Raw genomic sequence first — 19,152 nt, forward strand, 5'->3', positions numbered from 1 at the left:
GCAGCCCATAGATAGGTTCCTGTATGCGGTATCCGGGTTGTGTGGCCCAGAGCATGGGTAAGCTTGTAGGGAGTCCATATGTGGTGGTCGGTGTGTCCGGTCATTTCGGTTATATCTCGCGCCGGGTGCGCCGTGTAGGATTTCCCGGCGTTGTGACATTGCCAGCACCATGGGTCACCAGCCTTCGGCCTGGGGCCTTCGTAGGCGCTCGCGCCCTTGCGCCATTGATCCCATCAACAGGATCGTGGGCCCCGGGTTCCGCCGGGTTGCGGTCTGTCCCCGGGGGATATGGCAGGCTGTAGAGGGGATCCTCTTGGTGAGCGCCCAGCCCAGAAGAGGGGTGTGTGGTCCCACAGGTAGCTCCGTTTCCAGGAGTAGAGTGATGTGATGCGTGTCGGTGAGTTACCGGATTTAGATGTTGCTGTACGGTATATGTCACCACAGGTTTGCAGCTTTGTATTCCATGCTGGGTCCTGTCTGCAGTCTGCTTCAGGGTCTGCCGGTCTGGCCTCGCACACGTGGCTGCCGCCATTTTGACTGCGGATCTCAGGCCTTCTTGGTGGGTAAGTAGAGCCTCCGAGTGTGGTCATAAGGCTTGGACCGGGATCACCCCCCCCGGTCCGGTGGGGGGGGAACAGGGCCGGACCTGCCGATGTGCTGTGCGCTTGATCGGCTCCGTCGGGCAGGATAGCGAGGTGGCGGCCGTCCACCTCACTCACCGCCTGGTCGGGTCCCGCTTGGTGCTGCAGGGATCCCGCCTCCGGGGGACTGGAACTCCAAGAGCGAGCCTCACCCCGACTTCGGTAGTCCGCATACAAGGTAGATGGTCGCTGGGTGCCCCATAAATCGCGGGTTATAGCGTGTATATCACTCGGTCTGCAGGAGCTGCTCTTCCCTGCGACCGCTCGGCTCGGCTCGGCGGCCCGGCCCCGCCCCCGTGATTTCTAGTCTTCATGGGTCAACAACCACATCACACAATCCGAGCTCGAAAGGGTACAGGCAAACATGCAACCTTTCTTAATGTACATAATGTTTTGCAACTGCTAGTCGTACTGTTCTAACCCTATGATCCCTACTGCGATGGGAATGGCAATGAATACCCTTACCGTTTTATCTTCTGTATCCTGTTGAAACGCTTTTGACTCAATAAAAATTGTCAAATTGAAAAAAAAAAGTGCTCAGTCACTCTACAGGTGAGACCTGAGACACTGCTAAAAGAAAAGTTGTGAATCTTCAAACGGCAGGACTGGGGCTGTAACTCTAAGGACTGATATGATTCTGATTTCAGTCTCTTTTCATCTATAGTGCTTGTTGCTTCTGTTAACCATGTCAGATACTTCTTGGCTCTATATTACCACTGCAGATTAATTATAATGCAAGCTGTAAAAGTCATAAAGAGTCTATCAGTATCCTGCTGCGTTAACCCTTTGCATATTATTTTATGGCAGCAGCAAATTCACTATAAAGCTGTAGTTGTCATAGCAGGAACACTACTGAAGATGAGATCATGTAAGGGAGAACTAAGAGGGCTAGGAAGCTAGAGAGAGAGAGAGAGAAAAAGAGAGAGGAGGAGCATTATACATTTATTTATTTATTTATAAAATATTTTACCAGGAAAGATACATTGCGATTTCTCTCGTTTTCAAGTATGTCCTTGGTCAATCTCTCTCTCTCTCTCTCTCTGTATTACAACTCTGTGTAATCAATTGCAGTGATCCTGGCTGTGTGGGATAGTTATGTATATCCTTATTGTGCCCAGCTCTGTATTTTACTCGGCTCTCTGCCTGTTGTATGGGTATCTCTTTGTTTTTACTCTTCCCTTCTAGCACCAGCTTCTGCACTGTTTGCTTGTTTTTTTTCCTCTCTTCCCCCTCACTCTGTAATCTTCACACAAGATATTTACGACCCTCTGCGAGAATGGTGTCTATTTTCTATCAAACCTGTGTCTTATCTGCAATCATGTCACTCTAACCCCAGTATCATACTCAACTTTGAATTCTATGTGTTGTCTTGCTCAGAAATGCTTTAGACTTGAAAAAGGGAGTCTGCTAGCTCCTGCTAGTGTATTTGTAGGGAATCTTTGAATATATTTAGAAACTAATGATGGGTGAATGAAAATATAGGAAAGGAAGTTCTTAAATGTTCTATAAGTTTACAATTTATTTCTAGCTACCAAAATGGTTATTCCACTATTAGGCTGTAGGGACAGCTTTCATAAAATACACAATTCCCGATCGTAGGTTAGGAGGGAATGTTCCACAGATTAGGTAAAAGTAGACATTTATGAGAAAATCTGGCAAGTATTTGTTGGAGGGGTTCCTCAATAGAATATTGATGGTGAGATGTACTTGAGTGGTGGTTTTCTGTGTGTTCTAAATTTACTCTAGCTCAGGGGTCAAGTCCTGGGGAATAAAGTGTGGGAACTCACTCGAGTTCCACCCTGACCCCACCACCAGAAAAAAACTAAACTTGCATGCATATATAAACACGTACACACACACTCAGGTGCACACATACACTCACAGACACACACACACATACTCACAGACAGACACACATACACACACACTCACAGACACACACTCCCAGACACACACACCCACACACTCCCAGACACACACACATACACCCACACATACACTCACAGACACATACACACACTCACACATCCACTCCCAGACACACACACTCACACACATACACACACACTCCCAGACACACACACACTCCCAGACACACACACAGACACACTCCCAGACACATACACACACACAGACACTCAGACACTCCCAGACACATACACACACACACTCACACATCCACTCACAGACACACACACACCCAGACACACACACACACACACACACACTCCCAGACACACACACAGACACACTCCCAGACACACACACTCCCAGACACATACACACACACCCAGACACACACACACTCACACACACATACACACACACACTCCCAGACGCACACAGACACACTCCCAGACATACACAGTCACTCACAGACACACACACTCACAGACACACACACTCCCAGACACACACACACACACACACAGACACACACACACACACACACACTCACAGACACACACACACACTCACAGACACACACACACTCCCAGACACACACACACACTCACACATCCACTCACACACACACACACACACACACACACACACACACACACACACACACAGACACACTCCCAGACACTCCCAGACACACACACACTCCCAGACACACACACAGACACACTCCCAGACACTCAGACACACACACACTCCCAGACACACACACAGACACACTCCCAGACACATACACACACACAGACACTCAGACACTCCCAGACACATACACACACACACTCACACATCCACTCACAGACACACACACACCCACACACACACTCCCAGACACACACACAGACACACTCCCAGACACACACACTCCCAGACACATACACACACACCCAGACACACACACACTCACACACACATACACACACACACTCCCAGACGCACACAGACACACTCCCAGACATACACAGTCACTCACAGACACACACACTCACAGACACACACACACACACACACAGACACACACACACACACACACACACTCACAGACACACACACACACTCACAGACACACACACACTCCCAGACACACACACACACTCACACATCCACTCACACACACACACACACACACACACACACTCCCAGACACACACACACAGACACACTCCCAGACACACACACACTCCCAGACACACACACAGACACACTCCCAGACACTCAGACACACACACACTCCCAGACACATACACACACACACTCCCAGACACATACACATACACACACACTCCCAGACACATACACACACACACTCCCAGACACATACACATACACACACACTCACAGACACACACACACAAAAATTATTTGTATTTTTTTTTTTAAATTTAAAAATGTCCACCCAGCCTCCCTACCTGGAGAGCTGGCGTGGACCTGTCCCTGGGGTCCAATGGGGCTTCAGTGCGGCCGGCTCTTGTCTCTCTCTGTCAGCCGCGGCGAGGGAGATGTGTTCTCTCTGCTCCCTCTCGCCGCGCGGGCTGTCTGCTGATGCCGGGAGCCGGAAATGACGTCATATTCCGGCTCCCAGCATCAGCAAACGGCGCGCGGCGAGAGGGAGCAGAGAGAACACAGCTCCCTCGCCGCGGCTGACAGAGAGAGACAAGAGCCGGCCGGGGGGGGGGGTCCTTCAGGTGGCCATTAGGCCACCTCTTTGGCCCCCCATGACAGGAGGAACACGGGGACATTTGGGGGCGGCATTTTTTGCCGCCCCCTGAGTGCCTGCAGGACCATAAACGGGAACGGCGTTCCTGCACTAAAAAAAGTGCAGGAACGCCGTTCCCACGCGTTCCTGCAGGACTCGAGCCCTGCTCTAGCTATAAACAAATCACATCCTTACTGCCCTATTACCCATATTTTCTAGGTACATTATAAATGCAAACGCAATGAGGACCAGTTTTGCACAGTTGGTACCTTGATGTTTGTGTTACTTTGCACATATTGTATCAATGTCTCTTACTCCTGCTGATGTCAATCTTCAATTTAAAACAAATATTAAGGGGGTGTTAGTTTTACACTTCTCACGGGTAACTCCTTTTCTTTGGAATAGCCCGCCTACCACCATGCGACTCTCCAATCATTTAAAAAGTGCCTCAAAGGGGGCGGAGCTAACCACCTAGCTGATCAGACACCATTGCTCACAGCTCCGGCTCTAATCTTTACTATCTCACCTCAATCTGGAGAATCACCATAAATCCCACCATCCTCGACCCACACCCCGACTTGGGACGCCGAGCTGCATCGATAGATGCCCTTCTTTGTAAAAAAGACGCTGCTGAAACGGCAACGAAAGACCGGGGCCTACTCTGCGCAGCCACTGCCCGACCTGACGGCGCTCCTCGGCGGAGTTTACCAAGGCCTTGCACCTACCTTGTCTACCGAACCCCATCCCAGTCTGGTGGATCACATGCCTGCCATGGGACGCCGTTCCCAGAAAGCCAGCACCCAGACAGCACCCAGGGAGAGACATAGGGGCTATGCTACAACGGCCCGCTAGGCCCAAACTGGCCACAGGAGAAAGCCAGACAGCTACTGCACAACAGGACCATGCTGATCAGCCAGGGAGCGCCGACTTCGGCACCATACCACCAGCTCCCCGAGAGGGATCGCCACCAGTGACCAAACATGACCTGCAGATACTCCTGCATGATTTCCACAAACTGCTGGCGAAGGAGCTTACAGGACTCAGAGCTGACCTACAGGCCACAAATGATCGGGTGCGCGCCACAGAGGCTGACATGACAGAAGTCACAACAAATTTAACAAACATACAGGCCTCGGTGCAACAGCTCCAAAAGTCCCAACATAACCTGACCCTGCACCTGAATGCCCTCGAGAACAGCCACAGACGCAATAATATCAAAATCCGAGGCATCCCAACAAGTGTCACGTCAGAAGAGCTGCCACATTATATAAGAAGGCTAATAGCAACAATACTGCCTCCAGCGATGGCAAGGAAAATATTAACCGATGGAATATATCGGGTCGCAGGCCCCCCAAGGGCTCCCCCGCAAACAGCACGTGATGTCATCCTCCGCTGTATGTCCTCACAAGACAAGGGACAGATTATGGCGGCACAAGACCCCACTATCATTTGAGAATTCCAACCTCACCTTCTATCAAGATCTAACAAGGGCCACCCTTCAATGGCGCCGATTACTCCACCCAGTGACCCAACAACTGCGAGCAGCCAACATGAGCTACAGGTGGGCAGCACCAGGATCGCTGCTGGCTATGCACAACGGGATTACCCATACACTTACCTCTCTTGCAGAAGCCCCAACCTTTCTTGAAACGCTGGGACTGAAAGCGGCAGACGCACAAACCCTAGAGAGCACCTGGGACCCAGATAACAGCGTCCCCTTCATTTAACGCTCCGACCTGGCACACCAACAGCCCACATGAATGCAGCTGAAAGAAACAATCCGTAGGACACTGCATAGAGACTATGGATAACCGGGTTCTTCGGACACTAGCGAAAAGAATGTTTATTTGCCTTTTTAAATGTTACTCAGCATAGCGCAGCTCAAGTTAGAGAGTGAGCGATAGAGACTTATACCTATGCTTATGGTAAGATTGTTTATACCCCAGTTTCTCTGTTCCCAAGTTGCACAGCTTAGCGCAGTTCAAATCCTGGCACGAACGATAGGGTCTCTTACCTACACCTACCTGACACACTGGGACCCCCCTCAAGGGCCCCCGAATCCACAACAGACACCTACCACGGTGCCAGCACCCACACTCCTAATAGACGAGATGACAACCCCCCCTCCCCTCCCCGCAGGCCCCCTAGGTTAGGGGTATCACACAGTACACACCTATCACTGAACACCACACTGAGATGGAAAGGCACTCGGAGGGATGGCAAACACATACACGATCAATAAGATACCTAAGCACAGATCGGCAACACCCCGTACCGGAATTAAGCCCAGTCATAGGACCTACACGGTACTGTTTGTTACAAGCATGGTTCTGAGATATAAATGATACCTACCCATAACCAAGCAACTTCTCTGCGCACACAGCCACAGAATCACAAACACAACCTCAATTCCAAGCATGATATAACTCATGAGCATCGACATGCCTCGCACACTTTAGGAAGATATCAATTAACCTCGGGCATGTCCTATCAAACGCAGTAAACTCACAAAAACGTGCTGTATAATCGTTGATAACTCTTTGTCACACAAATGTATACCTGTTTATAGCCTATCTCTGCTGTTGTGGCAGAATAGGTACTTATGTACCATTTACGCACGACAAAATAAAGAATTAAAAAAAAAAAGTGCCTCAAAACCCATCTCTTCAGGAAAGCTTATAGCCTCCCAGAGTAACCTCTACCTCACATACCTTTTCCTTGCTCTCTCCTAAAAGGCAGAACTCTCCTTCAGCTCTGCCTCACTCCCACTTTCTTTGATTGCTATCCCCAGTCCTATTGTGTTTTGTACCCCACCTCCTCTAGATTGTAAGCTGGTTTGAGCAGGTTCCTATTCATGCTTATGTTCCTGTAACATTTTGTAATTGTCTCAATTATTGGTAAATTGTGTATATCGCTACAGAATATAATTGTGTAAATCGCTACAGAATATGTTGACGCTATATAAATACCAATAATAATAATTGCAGCAAAATCAAACCATCTGTCTGTTTACATTTGGTTGGTAAGGAAAATGGTTAGAGTGGACCACTCACCCAAAATACCTTTACGTCAGTCAGTAGTATAGTATGCTCTCTTTAAGACTTGCCTTAAAGGAACACTTCAATGTAAGAACTGATATTCGGTTCCTTTAACCCTCCTAATGCCAGCCCCCTCTAACAACTAATAAATAAAATAATACATTTGACTTACCTTTTTTTTTCCGGAGGCAAGTGGTCTTTGTATTGCCTGTTTTATCACCACAGCTAATGCTTTGCTATTTGGAGGGCTTCTATGTCTCTGCTATAGAGCATTTTATCAGTCAGACCTCCATCAGACAGGATGCAGATTGTTATCTAGCCCTACCTTTGTCAGCATCTCTGCACATTTCCTGAAAAGTATATAACCTGGTGTGTGGTAATTTATGACCAAATATTACACACTTTAAGATAGATGTTAAAGTGTTCATGGCTAGAATATATTTGCATAAAATGCATCATTACTTTATGCTTGTAGTACTATTAAATGCATGAACTTTATGAAAAATGCAGCTTTAAGAAATTGTCCCTTTCCTGACCACTTAGTATTTTCCAGCATAGAGAGATACAGACAATTGTTTCACAGGGAAGTGCAGGTGAACCCTCATACAGGCATTCTCCTGCTTTCCTATACCACATCACAGCATGTGACATGATTGCTCTGGATAGGAGGTTAGTAGTTGCTTAATAGATGATATATATATATATATATATATATATACTGTATATAATTCATCTCAGCAACAAATTATATATTCAGAGGGAAGAGTGAATGGTTTGCAGGTGACAGGCTCACTTTAAGTCTTTGTGCAGTTCAGACACCTACCTTGTTTGTGGGTTTTAGTAAAGCGGAATGCATCTTCAGTTCTACATTTCATTCAGATAATTTCCCACTCATCATAGGAACAGACATTATTACTCAAAAAGACATATCTAGATTATGGTTTGTTTCATTTCCTCAAACAAAACAAGCACGTGTACTGCTGCCTCCTATGAAAAATACTAGTCATTATCCATCATCAGCAGAAGTATCTACTGTCCAACTCTCTCTTTACAGTGTGCCTCTGCCTCACTGACCATGTAACCCTGTGCTCTGCCCACTACAGTGTGCCCCTGGCTATATAATCCCATGCTTTGCCGCTTACCGTGGCCCCTGGCTCTGTATCACCATGCTCTGCCCCTTATGGTGCGCCCTGACTATGTACCCCATCTTCTGCCCCTTACAGTGTGCTCTCTGACTATGTACAATATGCTCTGCCTATTACTGTGTGCCTACTGACTATTTACACCATGCTCTGCCCCATACAGTGTACCCCCGGACTATGTACACTATGCTCTGCCTCTTAAAGTGCCCCTTGACTATGTACCCATCTTCTGCCCCTTACAGTGTGCCCCCTGACTGTGTACCCCATGATCTGCCCCTTAACGTGTCCCCTGACTGTGGACCCCATTATCTGCCCCTTACAGTGTGCCCCCGACTATGTACACTATGCTCTGCCTATTACAGTGTGCCTACTGACTACGTACCCCATTCTCCCCCTTACAGTGTGCCTACTGACTATGTACCCCATGCTCTGCCCCTTACAATGTGCCCACTGACTTTGTTCCCCATGCTCTGCCCCTTACAGTGTGCCCCCTGACTATGTACCCCATGCTCTACCCCTTACAGTGTGCCCCCTGACTATGTACTCTATGCTCTACCCCTTACAGTGTGCCCCCTGACTATGTACCCCATGCTCTACCCCTTACAGTGTGCCTCCTGACTATGTACACTATGCTCTGCCTATTAGTGTGCCCACTGACTATGTTCCCAATGCTCTGCCCCTTACAGTGTGCCCCCTGACTATGTACCCCATGCTCTACCCCTTACAGTGTGCCCCCTGACTATGTACCCCATGTTCTACCCTTTACAGTGTGCCCCCTGACTATGTACCCCATGCTCTACCCCTTACAGTGTGCCCCCTGACTATGTACCCCATGCTCTACCCCTTACAGTGTGCCTCTGCCTCCCTGGCTATGTAACCCCATGCTCTACCCCTTACAGTGTGCTCAAGGCCTCCCTGGCTGTTATCCCATGCTCTGCCTCTTACAGTGTGACCCCTAAAAGTGTCCTATTGTCGAAATGCACATATAACCTGTGCTCTGTCCACTACAGTGTGTCCCTGGCTATGTACTCCATGCTCTGCCCCTTACAGTGTGCCCCCTGACTATGTACACTATGCTCTACCCCTTACAGTGTCCCCCCTGACTATGTACCCCATGCTCTACCCCTTACAGTGTGCCTCCTGACTATGTACACTATGCTCTGCCTATTACAGTGTGCCCACTGACTATGTTCCCCATGCTCTGCCCCTTACAGTGTGCCCCCTGACTATGTACCCCATGCTCTACCCCTTAGTGTGCCCCCTGACTATGTTCCCCATGCTCTGCCCCTTACAGGGTGCCCCCTGACTATGTACCCCATGCTCTACCCTTTACAGCGTGCCCCCTGACTATGTGCCCCATGCTCTACCCCTTACAGTGTGCCTCTGCCTCCCTGGCTATGTAACCCCATGATCTACCCCTTACAGTGTGCTCAAGGCCTCCCTGGCTGTTATCCCATGCTCTGCCTCTTACAGTGTGACCCTGACTATGTACCTCATGTTCTGCCCCTAAAAGTGTCCTATTGTCGAGATGAACATATAACCTGTGCTCTGTGCACTACAGTGTGTCCCTGGCTATGTACTCCATGCTCTGCCCCTTACAGTTTGCCCCTCTATCCATGCCCATGTAAACCTGCACTCTGCCTTTTACAATGTGCTCCCTGGCCATGTAAGACAATGCTCTGCCACTTACAGTGTTCTCCTTGGCTATGTACCCATGTGCTGCTGTTTACAGTGGGCCCCTGCCTCCTTGGCTCTATATTAAGCCACCCTCTGCCCCTTAGTGTGTGCCCCTGCCCATGTAACCCTGTGCTCTGCCCACTACAATGTGCCCCTAGACTATGTACCCCATGATTTGCTCATTACAGTGTGTCCTTGCTTCCCTTGATATGTAACCCCTTGCCCTACACCTTACAATGTGCCTCCTGGCTATGTACCCCATGCTCTGCCCCTTACAGCATGCTCCTATTTCCATGCTCATGTAACCCTAAGCTCTACCCCTTACTGTGTGGCCCTGCCTCCCTGCCCATTTAACCACAAGCTCTGCCCACTACAGTGTGCTCCCATTTTCCTAGCTATGTAACTCCAGAAGCCACCTAAACTGTGGTTTTAACACTATAGGGTCAGGAATATATGTTTGTGTTCCTGACCCTATATTGTTCCTTTAAAGATTGCAGCATGTAAATCTGCATACACCAATATTAGGGTAAAAGACAATGCAGATCGCTCTCTGGGATTGGTGACGTACCACCCTGGGGACTGCTGACAAACCTGCATTCCTGGCCATGTTTACAGCATGTTCATTTTATGGGAAGATGCTAAAGCTCACAACTCCTGTGATGTACTCTGTGTGGTCCAAAACATTTTATTTTTATTTTATTTTGAAAATACAATTTTATTTATCTTGCTTGATGTAGAAATGCAATATATACATGAAGTATTAAAAATTGTACAAGTATAGTGATTGAGAGTAATGATAAAGTATAACAGTTTACCACTGACTTAATTTGATTTCCATTTTAAACATAACAAAGAAATCGTTGCAAAACAAACGTGGCTTGCCCTGCAGACCCCACCCACCACAGCCCCCTATTTATTAATTTAAAACAGTTCATGATTTACAAGTATCAAGAACAACATACGTAGGAGAGGCTTTTGTGTCAACTCGAAATTAGTTTCATGTAGCACCTGGATGGCAAGCATAATATAATCAGGATAAACAAAAACTGAGCTGACCTACAATGATTTTAATACTGCCACTCCTTCTTCATAAACCATGATATACAGTATTCCCTCCTTGTTTCACAGAATGTGATCTAAAAGGAAAATAGCCTGGTAAATGGAATTTTATATATGCATTTACTTTAGAAGTGTAATGTGTCCCTATCCCCACAAGAGGGCGATGTTATCCAGTTGTAATGTGTAGTAGATACTGGAGGAGCAGAAATGTATGAGATATAGCTGTCCTGTTCCTATATGTAGATTTCTATTAACTTCCCACACAGCTTGAGAGTGGCACAAATTGTAGATTGTTTATGGTACTGTCAGCTTAGCTCCCAAAACTCCTTTTTTTGTTGTTGTAGATTCCCATCCCTAAACCTAGTTTATTGTAATGATTCTAGCTGGGGAGTGAGTTTTCTATTCCCTCTATCCAGATGCACAGGGAATGTATGATAGAGCCGTGGGCATTTAATAGTACCACAATTGCTGTATTAAACATTCTAGCTTCCTGGAATTTCCCATATTTACACGAAATTAAAAACCACTTCCAAAACACTGTATTAAACACAAATAAAACAACATATGTGTGGTGTATATAGGAAGCAATATGTGTATATAGCATGCAATATAAAATTAATAATCCTCTATTAGTGCTATAAGTGAGGAAACACATTAAGTTTATATGAATAAGCAATCTTCAGTGAGATATCAATCCAATAATGATTTAACCAATATCAGCAGAAATTATTCAGAAGACTTTAATCACTTTTTAAAAACATGGAAAAAAACATAGTGTGAAACCATATACAAAGGGTGTTATGAATAGAATGCTTGAAAAAAACACTCACAAACACAAAGGCACCTTAATAGGTCCCAAAGACCAGCTCAAATGGCGAGGGTGATGTCCCAGAGGTTATTCACCTCCCTGCTTCAGGTCCGGAATCCTGGCAGAAGGTGTAGTTCTACCCTGGTAAAGTCCCAAGCTGGAATTAAGAACCTCACTACTGCAATTGGTGTACTACACAGTCTAATAATTGTTGCTAGCACTCGAGTCTTTAATAATGTAATGAGGTGCTGATACCTGGATAAACCCTCAACTTGGTACGCGTAACAACAATACGAAGATGGGTGGTATCACACACTCGCTAGAAAGAGTTAAAGATATTTAGGTTTGCTTATTAGTGTTCTTATTTCTCCTTAATTGTTTAAGGCACAAAATGACTGTCATACACAGAAAGGGATGCACGCCTTGAAGCTGACTGTGACACCCCCAAAATGACTAAACAGTGCAAAAAATTATTATAAACAAAAAAAATGACATACAAAAATATAAAAAAATAACAGATTATTCAGACAATATTCTGTTAACACTCCTGCTGTATGCTGGTTTATAGTATCACAAAGGAGTGGTACAGCAATACTTTAATCAATTTATTTCTACATTTCATTGTAGAGGTTCCCAAGAGTTTGATCCCAACTTGTAAAAGGCAGTTCTAGTATACTTTGAAGTCTTCTAGACATAAGTAGATTCGTAGTTGCTGCCTGAGGTGAATAATCTCCACATCAATATATGTTGCAGTAGTATATCACTTTTCCATTACTTTATCCCTCAGTGTAAAATAGGAAAAATAAATATAATAGACAAATTTGGCCAAATGATCACAATATATCTGTTTAAAACAAATGCTCTTTGTGGTGGTATTTTCCCAATTTTGAGGCTAAACCACTAAATAATAGGTCATACACATGTGATGGTAAGTCTACGGCCACAAAATAATCTGTAGTGTCCTCAACTTTAGGTCAAAAAGGGGACCAAATGTACTTGCAGAAATTGTATCCAAATAAACTTTAGTTTGCAAACCAAGTTTGGAGAGTTTATTCAAATATGACATTTGGCCAGTTATACATCCGTTGGGTCCCACCCATTTGCAGAAACCAGGGCTTGTATGCTGGAAATTTCTCAACTCTTCAGTGGCTCTGTTTATTGTCTGAACAGTAGGATTCCTGGGCTGTGTGCTCGAGACTGTGCGTCCCTTCTATGACCCTGAGGAGAATCCAAGATGGCTTCTATTTACAATGATATCGACAGCATGCAAACAGTAGCTCAATTGCGTCATTACACTACAACATCGACTAATTTTATTAAACGTACATATAATTCTGAATGAATGAGTTTTTATTGCTAACTGGCTAAATAGCTTTTATAGTGCTCGAGTACATAGAACTGCTCTATGAACACACGGGAAGGCCTATCACTATGCTGGGTAAAGGCACAAGTTAGGGGAAAGAAAGAACTCAATAAAAAAAAAAGAAAAATTGGTCTGAAATAAAAAAAAAATAAACAGCTGAAATAAGACACAAATAAAACAGAATAAGCAAGATATATTAACTAAGCCCTCAATGAATACTATCCTAACAACCTACTTTTCTACCCTACCTTTTGTGTCACTATACCCCACTCCCTCTAGCATGAAGGCCCTCAATCCCTCTGTTCCTGTGCGTCCAACTTGTCTGGTTACAAATACTTGTCTGTTAGTTCACCCATTGTACAGCGCTACGGAACTTGTTGGCGCTTTATAAATAATAATAATTAAAATATAATTAATAAAATTAATGTAAAAAAAATTACAAAATAAAATTAGTGTAGATTGGATTAGCAGTATTAGTCCAGTAGACAAGATGCCAAAATACCAGAGTACTGCAGTATGCAATGAAACCTTTTTTGTTGGACTAACATAATATTATGTATTATTTTAGTCCAATAAAAAAGGTATCATTGCATACTTCAATACTCTGGTATTTTGGCAAAAAAAATATATATATACAAGGTCTGTCCGGAAAGTATCCAGCCATGTAACATGAAAAATAGAGACATTTATTGAAGAAGATACAAGAACAAATTGTAATTCTATAAGGAGAAAGCATCCATGGTGTACATATGTTAAGAAACCGTGGAGAGTCCAGGGTCGCGGACCAAACTTGGTCAAATACTGCATGTAGAAGTGCAGAGAATTATAAGGTTAGTGGATCAAATAGTGTTCAGGGCAAGGCTCTAAAAGATTTAGGAAAAAAGATTAACCATAATGTATTATTCTGTATAGTGTACTGTTGCCATAGAGTTTTCCACCGAAGGGCAACAAAGACCCTCCGCGAACTTCCTTGTTTTAGGGAGTTCCCTTCCCTTCCCATTTGCAAAAGTAGAAAAAGCAAGGTATTGCAAATGTTAAGTATTTTTTAGTAGCCACGTAGTCACAAACACTGGCCAAAATTAGCGTTCAGTTTAGTTTATTTCGCATTTTTCACACACAAACAAATATGAACGCTAACTTTGGCCAGTGTTTGTGACTAAGTGGCTTCTAAAAAAGACTGAACATACCACATTTGTAATACCTTGGGTTATCTTCTTTTGCAAATGGTATGCCATCATGGGGGTAATTCTCATTCCTGGACTACCATACGCTCTCAAAGGCAACATAACCAACCCTGCAAATTTCAATGTAAAAAAATTAGACCTTTATATTTGACCCTGTAACTTTCAAAACCCTATAAAACCTGTACATGGGGGGTACTGTTATACTCAGGAGACTTTGCTGAATCCAAATATTAGTGTTTCAAAACAGTAAAACGTATCACAACAATTATATAATCAGTGTAAGTGCCATTTGTGTGTGAAAAATTAAAAAAACTTCACTTTCACTGACAATATCATCGCTGTGATATGGTTTACTGTTTTGAAACACTAATATTTGTGTTCAGCGAAGTCTCCAGAGTAAAACAGTAACCCCCGTGTACAGGTTTTAGGGTGTCATAGAAAGTTACAAGGTTAAATACATTGCTAGCAAATTAAATTCTCTGGACTTTCGGCCTGGGTTGTCCGGCAGGTCCCTCAAATTGCAATCAGTAAAATTACTTAATTATGTAAAAATATTATATAAATATGCATGTAGAATTTAAATATATATTTAAAGTCTATGTGTATATTTATGAACTTATTTATATAATTTTGTATATGGATATATATATATAATTCCATACTAATTGTATTTTGATATAATTATATATATTAATATCAAAATACAGTTAGAATAAAATTACATTCAATATATAACTTATTTATTTTTTACATTTTTAGTTTATTTTATTTACTTATTAATATTTTATAATATATATATATATATATATATATATATATATATATATTTGTGTGTGTAATTTAATTAGAAGTGTATTTTTATATTAATATAAAAATACACTTAGTATGACATTATATATCATATATATATATATATATATATATATATATAGAGAGAGAGAGAGAGAGAGAGATATGTGTATGTACACATATATATCTATATTTTGATTTAATTAAAAAATATATATTTTATTTTACAGATGCAGTCAGCTGGATTAACCCATTTCTGAAACTGCTATGTTTACAGCAGAAAGGGTTAATTCTAGATGGACCTGGCACCCAGACCACGTCATTAAGCTGAAGTGGTCTGGGTGCCTATAGTGGTCCTTTAAAAAGTCTACAGGGACAGGCTATAGACACCAGAACCACTACATTATGCTGTAGTGCTTCTGGTGATTATAGTGTCCTTTTAGGAATTGTATTTTTGTAGTTGAAAATGAAACTTTGTTAATTTAAAAAAAGAAAACTGGCTCATAATGTTTTTTTTTTTTTTCTCGCTGGCTCCTAGATTTCAAGCAAATTTGTCAAGTCCTGGGGTAAAATATAACTTTTAGGTGAATAAAAGACTGAGAGTGACCAAAAGAAGGGCACGGGCCCCACTCAGCAGAGACATTTGGTCCAAGTTAAAATGTATTCAGTGTTAAATGTGACTTTTAATTTAACACATCAGTGTGCCATTCTACCTCTATAGTGGGGAAAAGGTTCCAATCCACTGTTTCATAGCACATCTCAAACCATAAATCTTTTAAAACCAGAATCAGCTACGTGCTTTTATTTTTCTTTCTTTTTTCCCTTTGATGGTGTGGAGGGTTTTGTCCATACTGTGGTTTGAGCAGTAATCTGCTGCCTGGTTAAAACAAACATATACTGTCTGTGCAGTAATCTGATGAATTATTCCTGTGTTTTATGCACCATATGACTGTTAACCAGTAATAGTTACCGTATATACTCGAGTATAAGCCAAGTGTTTCAGCACATTTTTTGTGCTGAAAAACCCCAACTCGGCTTATACTCGAGTCAGTGTCTGTATTATGGCAATTTACATTGCCATAAAACAGACAGGGGGCTGTGGGGGCTGCAGAGCTCTTACTTACCTCTCCTGCAGCTCCTGTCAGCTCCCTTCTCCTCCGCGCCGGTCCGTTCAGCACCTCGGTCAGCTCCCAGTGTAAGTCTCGCGAGAGCCGCGGGGTCATAGTGCGGCTCTCGCGAGACTTACAGTGTAAGCCGACAGAAGAGCTGCACGGACCGGCGCGGAGGAATGGGAGCTGACAGGAGCTGCAGGAGAGGTAAGTAACAGCTCTGCCAGCCCCCATCCCCCCCACTGAACTGCCAATGCCACTGGACCACCAGGGAAGGAGAGCCCCCCTCCCTGCCATGTATCAAGCAGGGAGGGGGGGACGAAAAAATGTATAAAAAATATAAATAATAATAATAATGAAAAAAATAAATAATAAAAAAATAAAAAATTATTTAACCAAAAATAAATTATTAAAATAATAATAAAATAAATAAATAATAAAAATGCCCACCCCCCACCAAGGCTCTGTAACACACACACACACACACACACACTGCACTCATACATACTGCATTCATACACACACACACACACTGCATTCATACACACACACTGCATTCATACACACACTGCATTCATACACACACGCTGCACTCATACACACACTGCACTCATACACACACTGCACTCATACACACACTGCACTCATACACACACTGCACTCATACACACACTGCATTCATACACACACTGCACTCATACACACACACGCTGCACTCATACGCACACTGCATTCATACACACACTGCATTCATACACACACTGCACTCATACACATACACTGCACTCATATACACACACTGCATTCATTATATACACACACTGTAAATAAATATTCAATTAATATAATTTTTTTAGGATCTAATTTTATTTAGAAATTTAAGTCTTATACTCGAGTCAATACGTTTTCTCAGTTTTTTGGGGTAAAATTAGGGGCCTCGGCTTATATTCGGGTCGGCTTATACTCGAGTATATACAGTATTTATTTTACTATTTCACTGTTCATAGCCCTTGTGTCCCTTAAAAGAATCAAGTGCTGTAATTTCTAATTGCCGGGGGAAAAAAATCAATATGCTTACAGGCTCTTATGCTCAAACAGAAGATTGTGCATCACAATAAAAACAAATTCTGTATATATTCATTAGAAGGGAGGTCATCCAGCTAGTTTATTTTACAGACAAATCTCTTTACTGTTTCATTGTAAAGAGGTGACAAAAGACAAACACCAGTGTGCTAAGAGTATGTAAGACCAATATGGATTTGCAGTGACTGAGATTATGTTCAAGTGGAAAATTGTTTTTTTTTATTTTCATGGGCTGCAACGCTAAGCTCTTACCCTGCGTGGCAACCGTTGTCAGATTTAATTAGCAGGAGTGAAGCAGTATCACTGCTTCCTTCTCTATACCATTTATTATACTGCAGCTCGAGGGGCTAGTGACCCCCAACAAGCTAAGACTACGGAATGAGATTTTACTTAGGCTTGTCCTCAAAGTAATCAAATGGGTATTGCTATCGTTTTTCTGTAAAGGAATCTACTTCAGCTGAATCATATTACGAGTTGATGGAATAATGACATCACATCCTTCTGAGTCACTGCGACGGTACAATTCCGTGTGCAATTCATAAAATCCATATAGGACATGTGCAGTGTGCGTTTTTTACATGAGATAGGATGGCATTGGATCACAATACGCTTGGAAAGAAAGAGCTGTGTTGCACAAACATGCTGCAGTAGAAGAAAACCAGAATACATTATTTTATTGTGCGTTACTGACATTTCTCTGTTGTTTGGATTACCTCTGAGAAAGACTTGAATGGTGTTCACGCTATGACACTGTATTTATTATTCCTCCACTGTCCTATTGTCATCTCTCTTCTACAACCTTGTTTGTATTCCTCTGCACTAACAAGATCGCTCCTATCACCAAATATTTTCTGCAATTTAAAAAGATTAACATACCATGATTCCTGGGTTTGATGCACTCTGTAACTACTATAACCAGTATTTGTTTATACACAGGCTGACACCCCTGCATTACCACAGGCTGACACTCCACATGGAGAGATCCCTGCATTGTCGTAGGTTGACACTCCACACGGAGAGAACCTGGTATTCTTGTAGGCTGACACTCTAAACGGAGAGAATCCTGCATTCCCACATGCTGACACTCATCACGGAGGAACCCCTGCATTCCCATGTACTCACACTCAACACAAACAGACCCCTGCTTTCCTGCAATAAACTACAATAATTAGCTTTGCAGGGTTATGGGACCTGGGAATATACACCCAGACTGCTGCAATGAGATGAAGTAGCCTGGGTGCCTATAGGGACCCTTCCTTTTAAGCTGAAGCTACAGTTAATGTAAGGCTGATTATGTGGTGACTATTAACCTCTTCTGTGTGTGATGAAGCAGGGTGGTAATGCATAGTATTACTTGTGTGTGTGTGTGTGTGTATGATGGCCCATTTTCATCATATGGGGATGCTACCATTCCACCATCCATTTTTCATTTTTAACCCGACAAAGGCACTGTTTTGAAAGAAGTTGAGGATGCCTTTCCTATATGAGGGTACCACCGAAGGCATTGCAATTAGGTGATCGTATTTACATTTTTTAACTAATGTGCAGTACATTCGAAACCGTTCTGTATGTGGGTTACAAATTCAAATAACCCCTTATTTTAG

The 19,152-nt window shown here is 43.4% G+C and overlaps 1 long non-coding RNA gene across 1 annotated transcript in view; it reads right to left on the minus strand.

The window, feature by feature from the left end:
* Positions 1-12,615: 12,615 nt before the first annotated feature.
* Positions 12,616-19,152, minus strand: part of LOC134615148 (uncharacterized) — a 133,168-nt gene continuing 126,631 nt past the window's right edge. The window contains exon 5 of the long non-coding RNA XR_010091286.1: positions 12,616-13,238. This is a non-coding gene — a long non-coding RNA (uncharacterized LOC134615148). The remainder of the gene's footprint in view (positions 13,239-19,152) is intronic.

The sequence above is a fragment of the Pelobates fuscus genome, chromosome 6, assembly GCF_036172605.1.
Source record: "Pelobates fuscus isolate aPelFus1 chromosome 6, aPelFus1.pri, whole genome shotgun sequence".
NCBI classification, from domain to species: Eukaryota; Metazoa; Chordata; class Amphibia; order Anura; family Pelobatidae; genus Pelobates; species Pelobates fuscus.